Here is a 24,521-nt window from a genome sequence, read left to right on the forward strand (position 1 = left end):
AAAAAAAAAATCAGATGCTGATGAGGGTCCAGTGATATTGATATTTTTCTACAATACTGATAGCATTGTAAAGTTAAACAGCCTTTCTGAAAAGCAATTTAGCAGTAAGTACTAATGACCATCAAAATATTCATGCTCTTTGATCCAGTTATTCCACTTATTGAAATCTATCCTAAGAAAATGTAGGGAAAGCTGTTTACCCAAATATATTCATTGGACTTCCATTTATAATAGTGGAAAAATTGGGGAAACATGTAACTCTATAGATAAATGGTTGAGTAAATCACAGTTCATTTATTGAATAGACCATTAAAAACAGCCCAGATGAGTACTTATCACATGTTAGGTACTCAATCCTGATTGCATAGAAATATATAAAATGCTTATAAAATAAAATTAAATGAAAAATGTCTCATACAAATATGCATGCATGTTTATTACAACTCTGACAAATATATACAAAGAAAAATAAAACCAACTTTCTAAATTTTTAGTAATGTATATATACTTGCACACTATAGTGAAACTTTAAAAATGAATGAATCAACTTATCTCCCTGGATGGCAGTAAGCTGGGCATCCCATTTGGCCATAGGGTATAAGAATGCATAGGCAAACATTCCTCTCATCCAAATGGGCCTCAGATGATAAAAGGGATAGACCTAAAAGATTGTATAAACCTTCTGATAGGAATTGCATTGCCAGAATGGCTACCATCAATAAATCAAACAAGTGAAGATGTGGAGAAAAGGGAACCCTAGTACACTGCTGGTGGAAATGCAGACTGGTACAGCCACTGTGGAAAACAGTATGGAGTTTCCTCAAAAAATTAAAAATGAAGTTGCCTTTTGACATAGCAATCCCACTTCTGGGAATATATCCTAAGAATCCCAAAACACCAATCAGAAAAGTATATATGTGCCAATATGTTCATAGTAGTGGTATTGACAATAGTTCAAATCCGGAAACAGCCCAAGTGCCCATCAATAGATAAGTGGATAATAAAACTGTGATACATTTACAAAATGGAATACTACTCAGCCATAAAAAAGAAGGAAATCTTATCTTTTGTGACAGCATGGAGGGACTTGGAGAATATCATACTAAGTGAAATAAGTCAGTCAGAGAAAGACAGATATCACATGATCTCACTTATATGTGGAATCTAATGAACAAAATAAACTGGTGAATAAAATAGGTCTAGAGGCATGGATGCACCGAACAGACTGATGATCTTAGAGGAGAAGGAAGGGGAGAGGGAAGAGACCAAAGAACTTATATGCATATGTGCATAGCTCATGGGCACACGCATGGTGAAGGCCTGGGGTGGGGTGGGGGCTGGTGGAGGGGAGAGTTGGGGGGGAAATATAGGGCATCTGTAATAATGTCAACAATAAAAAATAAACTTAAAAATAAAAAAGAATCTTCCTTCTTTGGAAGAGTGCAAAGGGTTATGATCAGACCTGGAAGATGATCACTGCAAAGGCTTTGAACAGCAGTACATGATGGAGAAGCACTAAGTGGTCTTTGATGGATGGAGAAGCAGCACGTGTTTTTCTTGGGGACCAAGCAGAACCACGCCCCCCCCCCCACCATGGACCTTCCTGCTGCTCCAATTCCAGTCTGGCAGTTGAGACCCCAGGGTAGATACACAGACAGCTCAGTGTGATGCCATAAGGACTTCAGAGTGAAAATCAACAGGACCCTCTTTTAGGAGCTTAGAATCAAGTCTATAAATAAGACACTCACATTTGATGCTGTAGGAAATCTGCTAGGCTAGGAGTCTAGAAACTAGAGTTGGATGAAGTTCTGCACACCTTTAGCTGCAGAGTTCCAACAAATTGTGTCACTTCTGTCTGAATCTCAGTTTATTTATTGGCAAAATGAGCAGGTTAAAAAATTCCTGATCCTGGTTACCTCCCAAGGCTGTTACAAAGATCAAAGAAACCAGTGCAGTGGTAAATGCATGTCGTATGAATCATGATGTACCATGTGCACATAAGGGATGCTGCTCATCAAAAAAAAAAGAGACCTTGGAGTGTGCCACTTTGTGGCTCATTCTGGGTTTGAAAACGGCAGGGCTCACATAATCAGAACTCAAAGAAACCCCCATGAATTCCCAGCCTATGGATGAAAACAACAGGCTTCCGCCAGAACTCCTTCATTGCTCTATAATTGCTACAAGGAAGAAAATTACATAAAACAATAAGACTGACACATGAAAAACCCTATTTATAAATAGTAATATTTACTGACAATACATTTAGAGATGCAAGGTCCCATCTTCTTCCTGCCCTCAAGTCTAGAAAACCATCAGTGAGTGCCACTTCAAAACTATTTTTTCTACAGTTAGTGAGTTAAAGTAGGAAACGCCAGAGGAGCTACCAATAAAAGGAATATTTGTTATTTCTGAGATGCAAGAAATAGAGTCAGAAATAGAGTCAGTCCATGTAAAGTGAGCGCTTTTCAAATACCCCTTTCTGGAAGCGTGTTCTTCCTACCAGAGATCAAGGCTGTTTGTGAAACTCGTCCTACCATCGCCTTCCAGAACAGCTGAGACAGAGGACATGCATGGCAGCAGCATCCCCGGAGAATGAGAAACTGTGCCGAAGGAGAGGAAACCTCTATTTTGTCAATAACTATTTGTTGAGCACCCACTAGCTATAGGGGACAAAACAGCGAAGCAGATAGGCAAGCTGTCTGCCCCACGCAACTTATATTTTAGCTCCCTCCCGTCTGACACTGTGCAATCTGCACAGTAGCCAATTAAGAACATCGAAACATAGTTTATGACGTTTTGCAATTAAGGTCTAAATTCTGAATGGTCGTGAGAAACTGGAAATTCTATAAGAGTGAAACTACCAATACAAAGAATTGTCCATTTGGAGATGGAACATAAATAATATGGAATAAACAAGTAAATCAATGGCAGTAGGGCACCTTCCTGTCAGCATCTACTATCCTGAAGTGATAAGTGAGAATTCCCTTCAGTTGAGGATCTTCTCTCCCCGACCCTAGTCGGTGTATTTTCAGTGGAGCCAATCTAACCCCAGATGTGGGAGTAGAGCATGTGACTGAGGTTAACCAAACCAGCACACTCCATTCCTCTGGCCGCAGCGATTTGTTCAAGGATGGACGCCAGATCCATATCAAGTCAATGAGGTCCAAAAAGACTCAAGGATCTAAGACACTGACTTGGGAACATGAGAAGACTGTTTCTGCTTTCTTTCTCTCTGGAGATCACAAAGAGAGAGAGGCTGTAGTGAATCTGAGAACAGGTGGGGTCTTATTACAAAGCCATGCTTGAGGAAGTAAGGCCAAGAACAGAGAGAGAGAATCTCCATCAGGGTGGCACCCTGTGAGTCCTGGATAAAGCCACACCTCAAGCCTTTCCTTTGTAGGTGTTTAATTACATGAAGCAGATAAATTTGAATTGGGTTTTCGATCACTTGCAATGACAGGCACCCTAATTGAAATAATGAACCACAGCATAAGAAAGAGATGATCTGAAAAGGGCCTGGGCAGATATATTTTACTTAGGCCGTGGCCAAGTATTTCTTCAGTTCCTTAAAGAAGAGGAACTAAACTTAATACTAGAACAACCACACGTATTATTTGAGTTATACGTTTGACCACTTTTCTAAAATATATAAGGATTAGGTTGAGTTGCACATAGGATAAAAACAAACAATAAGAGTGGTTTTAAAAGCAGTAAAATAAAGCCTAAAGTCCTTTTCTGGGCCAGGTAGCAATCTCACTGGTTGTGGGGAGACCCAGGATATCCCTGAGTTGGGACACTGGAAGCCACAGGCTGGATGAGGGGAGTGATTAAGTGTTAAAGGGCTCGAAACAATGACTATTTATCAACACGTACAAAAGCATTTCAGCATTTTGACAACTGGCATGCTTATTCCAGTGTATACTTGGCACAAATCAGTCCAATGTATGGCCCCACCTACCTTTACCACACAGTTCTCCTTGATCCCCTTTGATGTCTGGGTAAATGCAACACCACAAGTGAGAGAGAAGAAAAGCACCCAGTGGAGTGAAGAGGCCCTTGATTATTCTCTACTGCATGGCCATCTGTCTCACACCTGGCAAGGGAAAGGTGGGGAACACAAGGAAGAGAGAGAAAGGGAAAGAGAAATTAGAAAAACTAGAGTAATTGATTGTTTTATTATATCGTAAAACAAGTCAACCAGAACATACTCCTCCAGTTCCTTGCAGGCTGCAATTCCCTGTAAGAATAAACTTACTGAGATGGTGATAATGTCACTAGAGGAGTTGCTCAAGCAGGAAAGGTTATGTTACATGGAAGTTAAAAGAAAGATGTGTTATGAGTAAATCTCAATGTGGATAATCAGTTCTCCCAAAATTAATAGTTGATGCTATTATATTTATTGCATTTTGAATATAAACTATTAATAATAAATATAGATACTAAAAAGGATAAAATAAATTCAAAAACTAAGACTAAACCATCATTTTCCCTGAAATCTTGGAAAATTTAGATTGGCTTTTGGGCAATTATTTTTAATCTTAACAATACTTTCCAGGCCAAGTGAAGGCTTTAGGCAGTAACATTCTAACAATACAAATAAAGTCTTTTCTTAGATTTTCCGTCCAGTATGCAGGATAAGAAGTTTTTCCAATTACATTGATCATGTAAACTCTTGAGCTCCTGCTCCTGAGGGCACATATTTTGCTCCTCATTAACCATAAAAAAGTAGGGATGGTATAGCATTTATTTTAAAAGCAATTTCCTAAAAAATTGACTATGAAAAACATGGTTATTTTCCTCAATTTGGGTATGATTTCTCCTATTTGCATGCAATTTTATAAAATGATTATTCTTAGGATGATTCTGCTTTTAGTCATAACCTTGTAAGGGGATAAAGCAAGTGGAAGGGAGTTTGAAAATAGTAAAAATTTATGTTGAATTGGACTCCCAATGGAATGTTATATCTGAATGTTGGAAATTACATCATAAGCCCTTTGATAACCAACATAGATCCATGCAGATCTTATTGGTAACCAGAATTTTTTTTATGAACTATTTCCTAGTCTTCCATTTTTCTTACTGACTTTTTTCATTTAGTTTGAAAAAAATGTATTCTTGTCCACAGATCCACTTCTTCCCTCTCAACTCTTATTTTCTATTAAATGCCAACTACAGCGAAATGTATCAGATAGTTAGACATAAGTAAAACCCAGATTCTCACCTCAGATTGCTTACAATCTAGTCTCTCTCTTTGTTTGGTATCCTCGCCCTCCCAAGTCAATGTACTAATGATGAAGAAGAGCCTTTCCTCCCCACTCCTTTCTTCTCTTCCTAGAGAAACCTCTCTTTCCACAGCCTTTCTTATGCACTGTTCTGTTTTACCTGCCTGTGCTTATTGGACAACTGACCCATCTTAGGCTGAGAAGTGCTACTCTCCTGGAAAATGAGAGTCGAAAACGTTGAGTCTCGTTGTGCCTGCTAGCAACAAGAATCCAGATGAATCAAGGAGTTGGCTGTGCTGCCACTGAAGCAGGAAAGGCTGGTCTACAGACATTGTCACAGAGAGAGGCAATGACACAAAACCAGAATGTTCAGAAGTAATGGAGTTCAGGACTACCTTTCCAGTCCATGCCCCACTCCCACAGGAGGCTGCACTCCTGCTGTGGAGTTCGGTGGGGTGGATTTCCCCAGTGTTCCTGTATCTTCCCAATATATTTTCCCTTATCAGCTTACATGTATTGAATGGGTTTCTGTCCCTTCAACCAAATGCTCCTTGTCTAACACAGAGCTGGTAGATTTAAAATTATAACAAAATAAATTCCAGCAAAGGGTAGAAAAAATAAAACTAAGTCAGGAGTATGTAGACATCTACTACATCTTAATTTAGGTTTTTCCACCAACATGATAGTGATCAGATGATCCAGATTTTCTAGTAGAGTCCTGATGTTTAAAAATCCCATCCTATTGTTCAAAGGACAATATTATAAAAAGACAATTAGGCAGGGATGTGTTGGTAAATGTTTAACAACTCTCAGTTCTCCAGAAAATAAAAATCGTGCCCTGGTCTGTAGCCGGTGCCAATTCACATGATATAAATACTTTCACCATGGCTGATATCAAGCTATTAACATGATGTCTAAACACTGAGTTGGAAAGAGATGTCAATAATCAGCTCTCATGAACCAGTATAAGATGGCTCCAGTACCCCACAGTGTAGGGCAAAAGTTCTGAATTAAAGAGACTAGGATTTACAACCTTGCTTTGCCCTATTATTATTATTATTATGAAGTAGATTTCTGTCTGAGCCTCCATTATCTATAAAAATTATAACCTGCCATGCAGTGGATTGCTAGGAGGGTCTAATAAGATGCAAAGTATCTTGTACAATGCCTGGCAATATGGATAACCAATTAACAGCAGTGATTATTGTTGTTATTGTTGCTGTCTTTGCTGCGCTTATTGTAATTATTACTGTCAGATTATGGGATTCAGTTTTGAACTGGAAAATATAGTCCCTATAATTATTATAAATTTCCTGAATGATCTTAATCATCTCACCTTTACATAAATCAATATCCACATCTCCAAATTATCTCTACTTTTGTCTTCAAATTCTAAAGTTCTATAATTATGGACATACTGGTAGAGTGAAACTATGTGTATGTGAAAAAGAGAAATATTGGGGTGAAGGAGGAAATGGAAAAGAAATGATGAGTCATACAGGGTTGGACTGCCAACTAAAAAGCAAAGAGCACCTCAGGGGTTAAAGCCATTGAGTGTGATGTCCAAGGAGGTCAGTCACCCAATCCTCTCACCTCTAGCATCTTCCAAAGTATAGACACCAAGGCATTACCCAAAGGTTCAGCCTGTGTTTTTTGGTGAAACATCTCAATGGCTTAATTAGGAGCAAGAAGACAGAAAAAAAAGGCAGGGGGCCTGCGGTGAGTAAAGCAGAGAAAAGGCTATAGTGTCTTCCTCTTGCCTTTTACCACAAAAGCAAAATAAACATGTTGGACTAGGGCCAGTAACTACCCCAAGGAGTCTGACCATGTACTTGGTGCCCTTGAGATGTGATAAAACTCATGCTCCTTTCCTTCCTTGCTTCCTATTCCCAGTATGCATATGCACATGCACATGCACACACACCCTCCTTAGAACACGTGCGTGCACATACAAAGGACACAGATTACACCGATGGCGGCAGATTCATCTGCTTGTTGGAGAGGAGAGGGGCATGGGAGCTGATTGTAAGTGAAGTCTAAAATCGATCCAGTTCACACCAGACCACAACAGTAAAAGCATCTCTGCTCCTTTTTAAGAGAAAGGGGTAGACAAACTGGGGGAGGAGGGATGGGAATTGGGGCCCAAAAAGAAGAAACACTAACCTAAAAGGGAGAGAATGTATACAGGAAAAAAATTTTTAAAGAAAAACAAATAGGGAATCAATTAAGGAAAGAATGAGAGGGAATACGAGACTGCAAGCTGAGAGAGGAGAGACATGGGGAGATCAGCAAAAACGGACAAGAGGAGGAATTAGCCATGGATGAATTTTTTATTGACTTTTTTCTCACAGCATCAGAATTTCCTAAGCCCCAACAGAGCAGTAGTGAGTTTATTGGTGGATGTGCAGCAACTCTGAGTGAGCATAGTTCTCCCTGTCTATAGTAAGGACTGAGGCTGTGCAAGGAGACACTTCTGTTATATAATTTACATTCAAATAAACCTAGGAGGCAGGAGAAAGACAAGCTGCCTGCTGTCTCCATTTACAATCCTGAAACACAGGAGCCAAGTACCCAGAATATTCTGAATGGATTAATCTTTGCCAAGATCTATATAAAGATGAAAAAATGCAAAATTAAAGTGATTCTGTTGCTTAAAATAAAGAGTAATTACTTATGGGAGAAAGAAAACCAAATAAAGTAGCAAGAAAATTCTCTGATTTAGTGAAACACATAGAACTGAAAAGAATTTCCATATGATCTGTTATTTGCGCTGTAATTTTCCAGGACTGCAGACGTGGAATTTGATTGGGACTTTTGATCAACTCTTGTTAAGGTTGCTGCTCCCTCTTATCATTGCTAGCACAGGATAAAACTTCCGCATCCCGACATCGTCATATTGCACCATAAAGAAACGCAGTCAACTTGTTTGAAATTGGGCTCCAGATTTACCACTGGAGGATGTGAGCCTTGCCTAAACTTATCTTTCGGGTCTGGGAAGTTATTATTTGTTTACTACTTAAAACACACCATTTGCGCATGAAATGATCATCCCTGAATCACAACACTATAAAAATGTTCTCTCTGGGTAAAATCAAATGAAGAATTAAGTTCTTCTACAGTGAACCTGGGACCATCCTTACAGTCAATTTAACTACTTTGATGGAATGAGAAGGCACACACTCAAATACAGTTAAAATTTAAAAAAATATATATATTTTTGCCTGCCTTATCCCCAAACACTCGGCAACAGGTTTTAGCTTTCACTCCCTACCTTAGTTTGACTACAGGAACCTGTAGGGTCTTCTGTTACACCAGAACATGGATCAGTTACAATAGAGTTTCAAAGAAAAGAAAAGAAACAGAAGTCAGAAAATTAGAGGCAGATGAAATGAAAAAGTAAGGGGTATCTCTTTCATGATAGCCAATAAATCTGTTGGCTCAACACCTCTAGCATGTGAGCTAAGCTTTCAGAAAAGATGAAAATGGTTCGTTTCAAATCAGATTACAATGTGCACACAAAAGGATCTGCAAATAGAAATAAGAGAATTCCATTAACATGATAATGATATCCTGAACGACCTGAACAAACAAAGGAGATTGGAACTTGGGATGTAATTTGTCGATAGTTTCCTCTTCCAGGTTTTGTGAGTGCCTGACTTGAAAGGTTTTAGAAAATGCTGCTGCTAGGCCAGGTTTGTTCCATCTGTCAGAGAATCCCTACAGGAAAAATTAATTCAATAAAACATCATTTAAATCCTGATGTTAGATTGTTTCCACTTTCCATTAATTAAAAAGAATATATTAAGAGTCAGTCTCAGGGACACGTTGTGCATGTTTGAATAGGTGTGAATTGAAGGGCACTGGAAACATGCCTCTAACTTGAACTTCCTGGAGCCTGTTTTCTGCCTGAAGTAAACCAAGGAACCACGGTGAAGCCACTATTAAAATGTTCACGTAAATGGCCAGGAAGGAGGTGAGGTTCAGTTCTTAACAACTTTGAATGAGACTCTAAATTTCCATCTTATTCCCCTCCCCTGGATGGGACCACATAAGCCAGAACTGGGTCTGATATGGATATTTCCCTGAAGGGGCACAGAGAAGATTCAGGGGGTAAATCTTAATGAAGTATTTACCCCAAGGACCCAGAGGCAAATAAGGGAAATTGATTTTTACCTTCAAGTCCAGGAGGACAGCATGAAGATGGAAACAGAAGGTAAGACCTAGAGAGAGAAGCAGGTAGACAGTGAAATAATGGAGTGGGTCAAAGCAAGGGGGAGAGTAAAGTGGGAAGGCTCTAGGAGTCCAGAGACAGGCAGGAGATAATGATTCTATTTTACACTGGACCTCATGGGGCAGGATGTGTGGTTTACACACAGATTTGAAGTGAACAGTTTGCCAAGAAAAGTTGGAAGAAAGTCCCAAGGCAAGAGGATTAACTAAAGAAATAAGTCACAGTTAAATAAAATGTGATCAGTGCAGTACAGATATTAGTTTTGGTTGGTTGGTGGAAGTATAATGGGAAAGGTGTGAGGTGTAGGAACAGGCCAGTAGGATGGGGCTCTGTGTGAGGTGCACTGGGCTCCTGGACATAGAAGAACTACCTGGACAAGTCACAGAGAGATTTAGCACTAAAAACCAGAGCAGAAATCATTCTGCTACAAGAACTGATATAGCACAAGGGTTTAGACTATGGATCCCCTGAGTTTGAACCTTGGCTTTGTCACTTACCTGCTCTCTAACCTTGGATAAATAATTCAACCCTCCTTCTTTCAACAGTAAGACTAGTACTATATCAACAGATTATCGTGAAGATTAAATGAACTAGTAAATGTAAAGTGTTTAGAACAGTGTCTGATACACAGTAAGCACTCAATCAATGTTAGCTAGTATTAGTATACTTAGTATAGATGCTATATTGTGAAAGAGAGGGAAGGGACAACAGATAGAGCCCTAGTCACAGGAGCTTACATTTTTATATTACAACTAGAGGCCCGGTGCACAAAATTTGTGCACTGGGGGGGCGGGGTCCCTCAGCCCAGCATGCCCCCTCTCACAGTCCAAAAACCCTCAGGGGGTGTCCTACTGACAGCTTAGGCCCGCTCCCCATGGGAGCGGGCCTAAGCTGCAGCCTGGCCTCCCTCTGTGGGAGGCAACCAGGCTGATCAGGGGAAGGCGCCACCCCCATCACCCTGCTGCTGCTGCCACTGCTGGCTGCCACAGCCGCCAAGGTGTTTTCATCAACACGGACTCCAGTTCCTTCACCATGAAAAGATGACAACTTTCTTTAGGCATTTTCAAGATGTCTCTTTCATAGGATATGCCATTTCTTTCTTTCTTTCTTTTTTTATCCTCACCTGAGGATATTTTTCCATTGATTTTTAGAGAGCGTGGAAGAGAGAGGGAAAGACAGAGAGAAACATCAATGTGAGAGGCACACTTCGATTGGTTGCCTCCTGCATGAGCCCTGACCTGGGCCCCAGCCAGGAAGGAGCTTGCAACCTAGGTACATGCCCTTGATCAGAATCGAACCCGGACCCTGTGGTCTGCAGGATGAGGCTCTATCCACTAAGCCAAACTGGCTAGGGCAGGATATGACATTTCTTAGCCTCTTCAGCAGTGAACCTTCATTTTTTCCTCCAGGAGTGAGGTGGAAAAACCCTAGATCACCTTCTTGAATTCTTATTACCCAAGCAAGTGGCGTACCGCAAGCTTAGCCAATGAGCGGTCAGAAAAGGTGTTTCCTCTGCAGCTCCCAAGCAGAGTCAGGACTGCTGGTGTGCCGCGGCCACGGGGCTGCTAGGGGCCGGGACCCCTGCGGGTTTGTGTCTCCACTCCGGCCCCCCCTGCATGTTGTTCTCTCTGGCTCCAGGGCCAGGCATGGGCTGCCCTGTGTGTTGTTCTCTCCAGCTCCGGCCTGCGCCTGGCCCCTCCTCCTGAGCTGGTCGTGACCATTATGGCATCCTGGTCTAATTTGCATATTACCTCTTTATATATAAAGATGCCTAATAACCCTACCTGCTTTCTATCTTCACTTCACTACTTTTTCTTTGGTAATTTAGTGTCAACAAATTAGAATCTCCCAATTCAAAATAATTTTTTAAACGTTAAATTATAATTTATGTCATTTTTATAAATTATTGAATTATACAGTATTGTCAATTGATTTGTTGAAGCAATTTCACATTTTGAAGTTGCAAGCCTTTTGCCCTGCAATAGTGTTGGAAAGGTAATTGTGCATGCATCTAGTCCATGGACCCTTGCAGGACAAAGTATTACAGAAACACTTTCTAGTATCACCTGCTTTTGTTCAGGAGGAAGCACAGTCTCTTCCTTGACCACAGGGATATTCTCATTTAGTAGCTCCTTAAACCAGTTTGCTCTCTTGCCATATTCCTGGAGGTGGATCACAGAACACAGAAGCCAGCCATTCTCTCCAGCCCAACCTAAAAGTGGACTATTTAGCTAAAGTAGTGACACCAGCAATAGGCTATTGCTACAGGTCCTGTCCCCAGACTATCTGCATTCTAACCAGGTCACCAAGGAACTTAGATTTACTTCCAAGTTTGAGAAACACAGAAATCCCAAGGAGGAAGAAACTGCCCAAGGTCACAAAGATGGTAAGTGAGAGATCCAAGTGCACTGTTCACATTCTTACCAGTAAACCATGGTTTTACCCTTCTTTGTACCGCCTTCATGGATTAAATAAATAAATAAATAAATAAATAAATAAATAAATAAATAAATAAATAGATTAAACTATAGAAAAAGTATCAAATTCCATTTTAAAAGCATTTCCAGTAAACATTGCAATTTTCTCCGTTTTCCACAACGTAGCACGTTTTGACTCCCATATCAACTAATCAAATATTTCTCCAGAAGCATTTCCAATGCATAAAACTACCAGATACAATCTGCCTTCTCCTAAGAAAATTCAATACATAAAAATGTGCTTACAAAACAGATAAATCAGAGTTTTAACTTTACAAAAGAACTTGCCACCTAATTTCTTTTCTTTAAAAACTAGTTTCCTGATACATTTACACAGTGATCCATTTTACAAAAATTTAATATACATGAAAAACTTAGGCGGCATTTCAACTGAGATTGTGTTCAGTATCTTATAGAATTGGATCATTCATTATCTTTCTCATTAATTCTCTGTGACTATTCATCATTTTTTTTTAAATGAACATTCCACTTAAAACTTCTAGGAGATGCTGCTAGGAGTCACTCCCATCTTAGGACAGTGGTCCTCAAGACTGAGATACAGTGCAAAGAGGCCTGTTAAAATACTGGTTCCTACCCCTAATAGTTCTAACTCAGTAGGTCTGGCATGGGGCCCAAGATTTGACACTTTGAAGTTCTAAGAACTGCACGTTGAGGACTTATGCTTAAGGAGTGATCAGGGTAGAGATGAACAAAACTCCTCCTGCAATATTCTTCTTCAGTTTTCAAACTGTATTGAGATATATTCTACTGACACTGGTTGATTGTGATAATTCAAGAAGTACTTTCCTCAAATACACAATTAATAAACCTATCACCACCCACCAGGAGACTTCTCAGACCTAAATTCAGAAAGTGAAACAATAGCAAATCCTGACCACCCAGCAACTGATAAATACCCAGATTCAGTTAGTTGCAAGAAGCATCTTCAATAACAAGGAAATGGACTACTTTTCCTGCTTTGGGGGACATTATCAAAAGTCCAACCTTGGCCACCTAGTCCAATTAAGCCTCAGAAGGTTAAGAAATTGAGGTCTCTACTTTAGCTTTGGCTCCCTGACGAGAAGCTTCTCCACAAAATTATACAATTCAAAAGAGATGCTGAAAATCAGTCACTAAGCCAACTAACACTATTAAAAATAGGTCTTAGTGAGCACTTACTACACTTCACATACTACTCATTTCATCTGCATGATATCCCTGCTCAATAAAGAGGACTAAGTCTATTTTGCAGGGGTAGCCAACAAGGCTAAGAGGGGTTACCCAGGTAGCACAGTGGATAAATGGCAGACGCAGGACTTTAATCCAGTTGTGAGACCCTAAAGTTTAGGATCTTTTTTTAAAACTTCAAGTTGACTGCCACATAAAGGCAGTTTCCCCTTTTCTTCAGAGAATAGATAGTCCCTGAGAGCAGAGGCTTGGAGGTATTGGACAGAGAGCCTCCATGGGTTTAATGGTGTATCAGTGCCCTACTGCTGTGTAACAAATTAGCACAAACTTAATTTAAAGCAGAGATTTTTAACCAGTGTGCCACAAGAATTTTAAAACATGCAATGACTGTTCATTTAGCCAGGGGCACTGACCTCTTTTCCTTTGGATTATCAAATAAAAAAAAAAAATGACAATAGCCAACACAATAATGGCCGTCTGATGTGAATAAATCAAAATTTTACCTCTGTTTTGGTCAGATAGCAAAAATATATTTATTGGTGTGCCACCAAATTTTAGTAATCAGTTTATGTGTGCCATGAGATTTAAAAAAAAGGTTGAAAATCACTGATTTAAAGCAATATCGCTTTATTAGCTCATAACTCTGTACATCAAAAATCCAGGCACTCTCCACTGGGTTCTCTGCTCAGGTGGCATGAGACTGAAATCGAGTTATCAGCCAGGCTGGGCTCTTCCACAGAAAACTGGGAAAGACTCTAACTCTGATTTCATTTGTGTTGCTGCCAGAACTTAGTTCCTTGGGATCGTTATACTGAGGTCCCATTTCCTTGCTGGTTGTCAGCTGAGGGCCACTTACAGCTTCTAAAAGTCACCTCCTCTCCTTGTCCTGTGGCTCACTCCATCCTCAGGCCAGCAACAGTGCATCAAATCCCTCTTGTGCTTACATCCCCCTGACTTCCTCTTCCACGGCTAGTCAGAGAAAACTCTTCTTTTTAATGGTTTCATATGATAGAGGTTCATTCAGGTAATCTCTGTATTTCAAGATCAACTAACTTGAGTATTTAATTACACCTGCAATGTCCCTTTAAGCAGCATCTAGATTAGTGTTTGTTTGAATAACCAGTGGATAGAAATCTGGGGGCTGGGTGGGGGGGGGGGGGGGGGGACAGTACATATTTAGAATTCTGCCCATTACAGAGGGCTAGAAGGATATTTGACTCTTGAAGATCAATGAGTCTCAAACTGTACACACATGCCTGTCTATACAGGGAACTTAGGGACTGTTTTTTTACCTCCAGAGTAAAACTCTGGGGTTTGCTTTGTTCCCTTGCTACATTGTGGTTATTGGCAAGCACTGACCCTGAGGAGAAATACTACCCAGAGGAGGGGCCAGGGTTCACTACCTCCTGGAAATTAATCCAAATTCTAACTTGAGAATTAGCCAATAAGACAAATGTCCACATTATTGAAGAAGATTGTTTTCTCATCGATCATGTCTTTGAGTGATTATTTTACATATTCGTTTGGTGTGTAGATATAATCTTGTTCTTCTATTAGACCAGGAGGTCCTTCAGGAAAAAAAAAATGTATCTTCAAAATCTTTGTGTTCACATAAGTGCCTAGCACGGAGACTGATATTCAGAAGATTCTCTGAACAAATTAGGTTGTAGGGAACATAGCTTATTACTTACTAGGTGCTCAGTGAATTTTATTTTCCTTTCCTTTCCCCCTGGTTAAAATAAGAGAAGACTTCACTTCATCTTAAATAATAAAAACCTACATACATTGCCAGTACAGTTATTCAAGGTATATGGTGGGTGCTTATGATTGTAAAGGAGAGAGATGATGGTATAATAGTGTTCCCTTTACAGTGAATCTATAAGCATCTTTGGGATTTCTTAGTTTAAAGCTTTGCAAGGATAACTCAGCTCTTCATTTTAAATGTAGAAAAAATAGGACTTGATGATTTTCTTGTCAAGGGACTTAAATACTCAAATGAAAACAGGGACTTTTGCCCATTAAGACTATTAAGTAAGGTGGGGGCCCAAGTCCAAAAGGAACCCCTTGGATGACTAGAGAGGAGCACTGCTTAGAAGATGTGGCACATCCCATCGAAGCAACAAGTGCTGGTAAACAGAGAACTTAAGCTTGATCAGCCTACATAAACCAAATATTTTATTGGCTATCAAAACGTCTCAAAGCCCTCATGAATGGGATTAGTGCCCTCACAAAAAGAGGCTCCAGAGAGACCTCCAGCCATGTTTTCCAAGTGAGGACACAATGAGAAGTCTCACAATGAGAGGGCCCCCAGAAGAGGGTCTTCCCTGGATATTGCTGGCATCACAATCCTGGACTTCCAGCCTCCAGAACTGTGAGAGGTAAACTTCTGTTGTTTATAAGCTACCAAGTCTGTGGTATTTTGTTATAGCTGCCCAAATGTACTCAGAGAGAAAATGTAAGTAGATGTGTTTGCTGCTCTGCAGGGAGGTGGAAGTAAAGCGGCTTGTAATGTAAATTCCAACTCTGCTGATAACTAGCCACTAGGTTTTGGCCACAGAACTTAACACTGCAGGACATCAGTTTCTCCACCTGTAAAATGGGCACAATAATACTTAACCTTTTAAAATTACTCTAAAGTTTGGAGATAATGTAAATAAGTCATGTGGCACAATAATACACTCAGTGGTAGCTACAATTATTATTATTGTAAATACCTCTCACTAATTCATAAAAGACACCTTTAAATGCAATATATACATGAGTTTTTCCTCTTTCCCAGTCCTGGGATTTTCATTCATATTCACTTAAAATTTCTCAAGCTTCCAAATCCATAAAAAAAATTATAAAGCAAACTTTTAAGTAGTTATGATTGTGCGCGTAAAACATTTGTACAACAACATGTTCTCTGTACCATATGTTATGCTGTGTTGGAATGGAGACAGCTAGAGGACATTTATTGCAGAGTCTTTATGCCTTGTTTTGGTATTCAACGCTTGTGAAAGAATAATAATGGTCATCAGGACTACTGCATACATATTCCGCATAAAAGAAAAATCCAATTGATGTTTCAGAGCTCCTGGTTTTAGAATCTCTTTCTGCTTCAGCTGATATATAGTGTAAATCTAAAACTTATTTAAAAACCTGTCTGGGTAAGACAGCTTTTAATTAATCTTCTCTTGGTTTTTATACTATATGGTACCTGGAAGATGCAAGATCAATCACTACCGTATTGTAATGTCGAGTTGTGAGACAGAAAGATAAATGAGCTATCAAGCTTAGCATTTTGATAGCTAAGTTAATTTAACTAGCTCCAGAACACACTCTAGATTGGTAGATAAAGTTGTGAGCTGGGGCACTGAATGTTATAACCGTGAATGTGGGATGTTATTAAGAAAACGGGAATGTGCTAGTTCCTATCTGTCCTTTATGGAAATTAAACCCAGGATTAGAGAGGTGTAACTGGGTGATGAGGTCATATTGCTAGTTCTGTCAATCCAATTAAGACAGCTTTATTAATTCAGACTTTTAATTGAGCACTGGGACAAGGTCTGAGCTGACTTGAAGTTTCCCTCTGCAGTATGCATGAAGAAAAGCCTGGCCAAGCAAATTAAACACAATTTATGCCTAAGGGCAGACCTTGAGTAGAGTTTGTTTCCTTATGGGACCTACAAGGATTTTGTAACCATAAATTGTATTTCAAATTGTGTTTTCTCAATTATAGGAATTTTGAACTGATTCTTGTCCCTGGGGGTAGGACACCCCATCCCTGGGATATCCATTTACACAATGATGTTTCAATCAGCAAAAGGAATAAAAATAAAACTTCTAGCCTGGCTCCTCACAATTACCAGTCTAAATCGTAATAAAACTTCAGACAAAAGAAAAATGTTGCAGAAGTCATTGGAGAAGTATTTGGATATGCTAATCACAGCTATTAAGAAATACCAACTTTGAAATGTCACATCAATTCAAATAAGCAACAGTAAATGGAGCAGTTTTGAAAAGGTCTCCCCCTCAAAAGTTAATGGTATCAATTTGCTATAAGGTAGAAGAAATCTTTACCCAGCTCCCATCCTTACCCATCCCCAATCTAAGATACTCTAGACCACTTTCAATTTCTTTTCATTTATTTGTTCACTCACTCTTGAACAAACATGTATTAAGTACCTATGACATATAGGCCAGCTCCTATGCTATATTGGTTTTTAACAAGTCACAATTCATGTCACCAAGAAGTCACAGAGAAATGTATAGTTCATTAAAATGGTGGGGGTGATGCTTAATTTTATGTGTGAGCTTGACTGGGCTATGGGAATTTGATTAGATATTCTGGACATGTCTCCGAGGGTGTTTCTGGGTGAGACTAACATTTGGATAGGTAGGCTGAGTAAAGCAGATTGTCCTCCCCAATGAGGGTGGGCCCCCTCCATATGCCAGGGGGACACCTGTCTTCTACCTTCATACTCAAGATTAGGACTGGAAATGTATACCATTGGCTCTCCTAGCTTATCAGCTATAGATCTTAGGACTTCTCAGCCTCCATAATTGCATGAGCCAAATACTTTGAATGAATTAATGAATGAATATAATAAATGTATTATACATACACTGAGTGGCCAGATTATTATGACCGGGCAGATTATTATGACCACCCCATCAGTATTTCATGGGGCCATCTTTTGCCTTCAATACTGCGGCGATTCTTCTTGGCATTGACTCCACGAGATGTTGAGAGGTGATGCAAGGAATCTGACACCATGCCTGATGAATAGCACTGTCCAGTTCTGTGAGATTTGATGGTTGATCTCCATTGGGATACGCCATCAACATGATAGGATGAACTTGGTCAGCAACGATACTTAGGTATGTTGTGCTATTCAGACGTTTATAATGATCTGGCCCTCTAGCAACTTCAGCAGGAAATTATAGCTAATTTGCCTACAAACGTCAGGTGGTCATAATAATCTGGCCACTCAGTGTAATAGGTAATAATAAATGTATATTATATATAAGAAATGTATATGTTCTGTATAAATTATATATGTAAATTAGTTATGATTCTCTGGAGAACTGTAGGAATTCAGAACCAGCCTCCCCAAAATGTGCCACATTGGCATGTGAGTTATTTTGAACTGAAGACCCTGCAGGCTCACAAGAAACTTCAACCTCTCTTTAATTTAAATTAGGGACCTTGCCCATAATAAGTGTTATCAACAGAAATAACAACTTATGACCTATCTATGGAGCAGGAAAAACTTCTAATTAATGAACACCTGCTCTTCTTGTCATCCTGCAATGACCCTTTGAATCCCCAAAGGCATCTTACCTAATCCTTAGCTTGGAATGCCACATATACCTAATTTTAACTTTCTGCCGATGAATCTCTCATGTACTGGTATGTAGGGATCCTGTGCAAACATATAAAATTAAATTTGGTTATTTTTCTTGTTCATTTGTCTCTTGTGGATTTTTAATTATTAGATCAGCTGAAAGGACCTGAGGGTAGAGGGAAGTTCCATCCTCCTCACAGAACCCAGACTAACAGTATGACAGGTGAAAACTGGAACAATGGTGCCCATTAGGTATACAGTTACAACCACAGAACATCTGTAATTCACATAACACTTCCTTCTTCATCCACGGATATCGACCCTGGCTGTGGGAAATCAATAAATTCAAAGACTCATCCACTTCTGATATTCTACCCTAACAACTTCTGTCCCCCAACCCATAAGCAATAAAAAAATATTACTCCCCTCATGTGCTGCCATCTCAAAGCTGCCTATGTAGTGTTCTTTATTGCAATTAATCAATAAATTTCATTTTGCTTATATCATAATAGGTGTCTCTCTTTAAAGAGAAGACTCCTTTATATGTTTCAGGGTGGAAATAATTATTTTCACAAATGTATGACTGTTTAGAGCTCAAAGTCAGCTTAGAAGCAATCTAGTCCAACTCTCAAAATTTACTATCCTGTATAAAGAAGGTAGAACGATTCTCCTTGAGTCAACCAAAGATTCTCTTTGAGTCAACCAGCCAGTTGGTGACTTAATCAGATGAGAACCCAAATCTTGAGATTCCAACAAAAACAAGCTCCCTTCCACCCTGGCCATTGTTGTGGTTTAGTTGGATAGAGTGTCATCCTACACACTGAAAAGTTGTGCATTCAATTCCTGTCAGGGCTCATACCTAGGTAATGGGTTCACCCTGGTTGGGTGTTGTAGGGGAGGCAACTGCTTGATATTTCTCTCTCACATCGATGTTTCTCTCTCTCTCTCTCTCTCTCTCTCTCTCTCTCTCTCTCTCACTGGTGAATATGTCCTTGGGTAAGGAAAAAAACAAACAACCAGGCTCCTGTCCTGGCTGGTTTGGCTCAGTGTTTAGAGCATCAGCCCAAGGACCAAAGGGTCTCCATAGGCTGAACTCCTGGTCAAGGGCATGTTCCTCCTTCCTCAGTTGCAGGTTCCCTGGCCCGGAGTGGGGAAGGGCACATGTGGGAGGCAACCAATTGAATTCTCTCAATCAAGTCAATGTTTCTCTTTCCCCCACCCCTTTCATTCTCTCTAGAAATCAATGCAAAAATACCCTTGGGTGAGGATTTTAAAAAAATAATAATAAAATAAAACAGGCTCCCTTGCTTTCATACCAAGTACTTAGACAAAAAAACATGTTTTAAATAAATCCCTGACTCATTAAACAAATCTTTTTAATTTCACTTTCATAAGTAAAATGTTATTGTTTTTAAAAGTCCCACCAGCTAGAGTTAACTAATTCAAATAACACACATACACACAAACACACAAACACACACACACACACACACACACACACACACACACACACACTCTATTTTAGCAGGGGACAGAGGGAGAACAGAGGCTTTTGACGTATACCCGTATGGTGTATGTGTGTGTGTGCGTGCCAACATGATTATAAACTTACATAAAGAATTCCATAAGTATCCATATTCATATAAAGTGTTCAGTTTTATTTTTACTTATATTCAACTAGAGGGCAGATGCATGAAAATCATGCATGGATAGGGTCCCTAGGCCTGGCCAGCAATCAGGGCCAATCTGTGGGACAACCGGCAGGGTGATCAGGGGACCCTCCTTGACACTCACCTTGGCTGGCCAGGTGCTGCCTGCTAGCTGGCCCCGCCCTTCACTGCCACCGCAGGTTGCCTCCCTCTGTGGGGTGACCAGCTGGGTGATCACTCCCCTCACCTCCCCCCCCCCCCCCCCCCCCCCCCTGCCTTGGCTGGCCTGGGGCCTGTGGGCTGGGGGAAGCTTCTTCATTGAGCGTCTGCCCCCTGGTGGTCAGTGTGCATCATAGTGACTGGTCATTCCACCAGTAGTTGGGCTGTTTGGTCAATTTGCATATTAAGCTTTTATTATATAGGATTAGAACCAGGAGTTGAATAAAAGCTTCAATTCCTAGTTCTAAAATCTAAAACCTAAAGAGCCTAAAGCATGGTCATCTCACTGGGAAGTAGAAAAGGATGATGGTTAAGAACATGGGTTTCACCATTAGCTACAGCCAAGTTAAAACTATAGCTCTGCTACTTGGAAGAGACTTTTTAAAGCTCTCTTTATAATCATAACCTCTTATGGGTAGAAAGACAAAAAAATAAAAGCAGATGGCCTCTGTGTTGGCAAAAATTTGTTAGGATCATCTGTCCAGGTTGAGGGTAGGGAGTGTGTGGGCAAATACTGCTGGGAGTAAAATGATAGTGGCCATATTTAGAGCTAATATTTAGAGCTGACATATTTTAAATGAAGTCTGACTTAGTATACAATAAACAATTAATAAAAGGTAACTGTATTATTTAGCAAGAACTACCTAAAAGAATATTTTGATTCTTAAGGGCTACAAAACCCTTAGGAATCAAAATCCTGTCTCTAGAAATAAGATAAAACAAACAATAATTGTTGCCTCCATACCTTCTACCACATCATGGAAGGAACTACTATTTCATCATGTAGCTGTTGCTTTATTATAATAATCTTGCAAGAGATGTACCAGCGGGGGCCTGCCCTGGTGTGATGGACAGGAGCTAGTGAGGTTGTGTATGGCCATGTAGCATGTTGACTACTATCACTGGTTTAAATCTAGTCACAGACACAGGCTGCAAGGATTAAACTAACACATTTCCACAATTCAGAGAACTCTTGAGGCCAAACAGTAAAGCTTCTGACTCTCTCAGAAAATGTAGAATCAGAACAGCCAAATCACAGTTCAAAAATAGTCATAAATAACATATCTGTCATAAACTACCTCTGTCCTCAAGAAAAAAAGTCCCATATGGGAAAAGTGTCCAGTCTTCAGAAGAATGGAAGAGATCAATAGTTGGTACTGCATCCAAAATCATTCGCTGTATTCAGAGAGGAGGCCTCTTTTCACTTTTCTTTCAGTGGTGGGGTGAACTAGCTGTAGAATTCACTTGGCATTAGCCATTTTCTAACTCTAGGACTTTGGGTATGTTATAGAACCTCTCTGGTTTCCTAATCCCTAAATTTAGGGAATAAAAATTGTTAGGTAATAAATAAAACATGCTTAACATAGGATCCAGCACATAATAAGTGCTTAATACTCTATAGTCATTATTACTTATTTTATTCCCCAAAGACTTGCTTTATGAAAAATATACCCATCTTGCAGATTATATAATACTAGAGGCCTGGTGCATGAAAATTCATGCACTGGAGGGGGTGTCCATCAGCCCAACCTGCCCCCTCTCACAGACCGAGAGACCTCAGGGGCGAAAGGCGACCCAGCGATCAGGGGAAGGCAATGCCCCATCACACCTCTTCTGCTGCCACTGCCAGCAGCTCAAGCCTCGGCTGGCCCCGGTTACCTGAGCCTCGAGCTGGCCCTGGGTGGCTGGGCAGCCGCCATCTGAGGCTTGCCTGTGCCTCAGGCCAGCTCTGGGTGGCTGGGGGGCTGAGGGGACTGGGTTCTACCATCTTGTGACTGTGGTCACCGCCACCTTTGAGGGTGTGACAGTCAATTAGCATATTCCCTCCTTATTGGCTGTGGGTGCCACCATCTTTGCGACAACATGAGCGTCAATTAGCATATTCCCTCTTTATTAGATAGGATTATTGCTAAGAATTATTTAAACCAGGTACTATAATCAGAAATGTATATTTAATACAACGCATAAAAAAGATGAGATGAAATGAAGAAAGCAGTATTTTCTCTTCTTTTACCCTGCTGTAGAGTACAAAGTGTTAAAAAAAATCCTTTGCAGTTTAATTATTTGTATGTAATTGGATATTGTTAATTTAATTACAAGTGACTCTTACTTATTCACTAAGGTAGTTCTCTATCTTGCCTGACTTTGTTAATGATTAATTAACTTCAACTACATTGGAGAAAAACAAAAGTTCACTTGATAAGTATGTCAAGATCATCCTAAGTTCCAACCTACCTTCTATACATCTGATTCTCCAAGACAATGTTTCCTGCTCCGTTAGACAGAGGGTAACAGGACACACCAAGAAGTAGTGAGTCTTCAACCTCTGACATCCTATTCCCCACCCTCGTACCTTGGCCCAGCCTTCAAAAAATCAATAAACTGGGTGCAGTGGCAGGTGTGTCACAAGATCCAATGGTGACCTTCATCTCTACTCCTTATCACCTTAATGATACTTGATACTTGTAGATGCTCCCAGTTCAAACTGGCCTGCTCACTCTTACTCACAAAAGAGATCTTCAGTATGGACATTTTACTCCCCATTTTATTCAGGGCCGAACTCCCCCACCGCTGAGGCCTGGATTCATCTGTTACTCTATGAAACTAGGCCTCCCTCTGATCCCGGTACCCCACAAGGAGAAAATGTTCAAAATCACTTTTCCCAGACTGCTGAGGAAAATGCCATGCAAATGCCTAATCTAAAGCATAATAAGCACCAAGCCACTTTAGAACGTTCACACTGTTGTAGAAAAAAGTCAGATTAGTTTGACAAGACGATTTCTCTTAAGAGTCATTTTGTTTCTCCACCCTCACTCCTTTGTAATCCCCCTCAGACTGTAAAAACGAATCCTCCCATCATTCTTGTATTCCTAGATATGAACATTATGCTGCCTGGTTTATGGCATCTGGTATCACAGGCCCTTCAGCAAGCCTCCCAGAGTTTTCAGAAGGTTTTTGTTTCAGTTAATTCCTTAAGCATCCCACGATTCAAGTCATTGTGTCTTGTAATTTATTTTATTAATCCTAAGTGTATCTTAAAAGAAAAAGATAGAAAGTAAGGAAAATAAATTAGCATTTTTGATTACAAAAGATACCTTCAAGGGCACTCTCATTTCTTGAAAGAGATCTTGCATGGCATAATAGTACTGGAGCAGGAAAACGACAGGATGGCCCAGATTCCCTCAGAAATGGCTGGTGTCTCGGTGTCTCCTTTTAGGTGGGGCTGTGTTCAACCAGGGAGTGTAGGGTCTGAGCCGGAGATACAGTCCAGATGTGAGAAATTGGTGTGGCCCTGAAGCAAGAGCTGGCAGCCACCATGCGACAAGCCAAACCATAGCTGACTTCCAAACACCCCTCTCTAACCTCACGGCTCTCATTTTAGTCCTAATCACCTGGACATTATAACAGAATCCCAACTAATCTCTCTGCTTCAACTCTCAGCTCCTACTGTAAACATTACCACCACAGAAATCACACTGTGCTACTCCCCTGCTGAAAATCTTTTGAGGGTTTCCCGTTACAACCAGGAAAAAACAAAAGTTCTTTTACATAGTGTGTAAGGCTATGTATAAGGATCTGGCCTCTGTCTACTCCAACCTTCCCAGGTACAGTGAGCTCTGCTTTAATGTAACATATGCATTCCTGAAAGTGCTGTGCTCTGCAAAATCATGCAACAATAACCCACAGAGGAGCAATGCCCAAAACTTCATCAGTGGCACATTTTAAAAAGGTAGAAACTTAATAAAAATGGTAGCATAGTCTTACACATTTATTTTACATTTTTAAAATGTATCTTTATTGTTGAAAGTATTACAGATGTCCCCCTTTTCTTTTTCCCATTGACCCCTTCTAGCCCGCCCCTGACCCCTACCCCAGGCCTTCACCAACCTATTATCTGTATCCATGGGTTATGCATAATACATACAAGTTTACTGGTTAAACTCTCCCCCCCCCACCCCCACCATCTCTCTGAGATTCATTAGTCTGTTCCACACTTCTATGTCTCTGGATCTATTTTGTTCATCAGTTTATTTTGTTCATTAGATTCCAGATATGAGGGAGATAATGTGATACTTGTCTTTCTCTGACTGGCTTATTTCACTTAGCATGATACTCTCCAAGTCCTTCCATGCTTTCCCAAAGAATATGAGACCCTTCTTTTTATGGCTGCATAGTATTCCATGGTGTGAATCTACCACAGCTTT

This window comes from Myotis brandtii, unplaced genomic scaffold (genome assembly GCF_000412655.1).
Source record: "Myotis brandtii unplaced genomic scaffold, ASM41265v1 scaffold46, whole genome shotgun sequence".
NCBI classification, from domain to species: Eukaryota; Metazoa; Chordata; class Mammalia; order Chiroptera; family Vespertilionidae; genus Myotis; species Myotis brandtii.